The sequence below is a fragment of the Myotis brandtii genome, unplaced genomic scaffold, assembly GCF_000412655.1.
Source record: "Myotis brandtii unplaced genomic scaffold, ASM41265v1 scaffold1271, whole genome shotgun sequence".
In the NCBI taxonomy this organism is placed as follows: Eukaryota; Metazoa; Chordata; class Mammalia; order Chiroptera; family Vespertilionidae; genus Myotis; species Myotis brandtii.
Genome location: NW_005354472.1, coordinates 54,015 through 55,768, shown reverse-complemented (window position 1 = coordinate 55,768; position 1,754 = coordinate 54,015).

Genomic DNA, 1,754 nt, shown 5'->3' with positions numbered 1-1,754 from the left:
AGAAATAAATAAATAAATAAATAAATAAATAAATAAAGAATGGAAAAAGAAACCGGTGTTTTATGGGGGAGGTGATAAACTCCCCTCACTGCTCTGGAGTTGGGTCGGTTCCAGTGGGTTGTGTGCAGGGGCATGGAGGACAATGATGGAACACTTTGGAGCATCTCCAGATCCTTCAGGAAACCCCGGAGGGGACCTCCTCTCTTTGCTGCATCCCAATAGTGATAGGACCGGATGTCTGTAAAAGCGGCAGTAAACACAGCATTGTGATTCTCCCAGGTGTGTCATTGTTTGTTCTATTGTACCATCGCGCTAAGAACTCGGCTCTGATTCAAAGTGCATCCATTCCCCATAAACACTGCACACCTCCTACCCGCTTCTATGGGATTGCTGTGCTGTCCTCCTCATGGGCAAGGCAGGAAGCATGGGTCCGGAACTCCCGGAGGCCCAGGATCCGCAGATACTCTGGTGGTTTAGGTTACTGTCCTTAGCAATCTTCTGCTCCACCTTCATCAATACTGGCAATACTCAGGGCTGATAGTCATCCTTGCCATAAGCTCCCACTACCAGGTTGACCTTGCAGGGTCCGCATTCTCCCAGAAGTCTGCAGTGAGCTCACAGACAAGGACCAGCGAGGCCTGCATTTTACACAGCACTAAATACAGTTTTTAAATATTTAATGTATTTTAAAAATATTTTTTAAATTTATTTCAGAGAGGAAGGGAGAGGGAGAGAGAAATATCAATGATGAGAGAGAATCATCAATTGGCTACCTCCCTGACAACCCCTACTTGGGAGCAAGCCCCAAACCAGGAATGTGCCCTGACCAGAATCAAACCATTACCTCCCAGTTCATAGGCTGAAGCTCAATCACTGAGCCATACCCACCAGGCTGTTCAATGTGTTTTGTGTGTGTGTGTGTGTGTTTTAATAGCAGTTCATTGGGTCACAAAGCCCTGGTGATTGATTTGGGATTTGTCAAATGATGAATCAGTGTGTTAAGAGGAAGGTCAAATTAGGTTTATCGAGAGAATAGGAAAATGGCGAAGGTAGGGAGGGAGAGAGTGTGAGAGTGCAAGGAAGTGATAGAGGAGTGTGTGGACGTGTGTGGTGTGTGTGTGTATGAGCTAGGAACAGATAGATTCTGCAGGTCTTCTAAGGAGCTGCTAAACCGGGCAGTCTTAGATGGCTGGCGGAGCCCCACTCCCTGCGCGGACACTCCTGGGTGGCCAGCAAGGGCACAGCGACCATGCCATCTTGGGAAACAGAACTGCTTGAGACTAGGATCCTGGCCTCAGCACCACCCAGTCTGATCTCAGACACATACCAGGACCCTGCAGCCACTGGGGACAGAGACTTGTGACCACAGCTACAGACCTGAGGACACCAAAAGTTCAGAAATCCCTGTGGCAGATCCCTGAGTAACAGAGCACATCCCCCCTCCCCGCAGGCTCCCTGGCAGCGCCATAGTAACTGATAGGCCCACCCCTTGCCCAGGCCTCAGTGCTGCTACAGGAACTTAAGCCTGGACGTGCGGGAGCACCTTGAAACTGATCCCTCGTAGTGCTGGATTCAGGAGTCCTGGGCTGGGAGCAATCGCACGAACACCGGGAATTTCTCCTGCATACTGCAGGCCCAGGGACCCCAATTCTCTGGGCAGTAGGCAGCACCAAGCACCAGTGACTTGACTGTGTTTCTTATCACCTGCGCTTGAGATCCCTGATTCCCTGTGCATTCATACTAAGAGCCAGTGA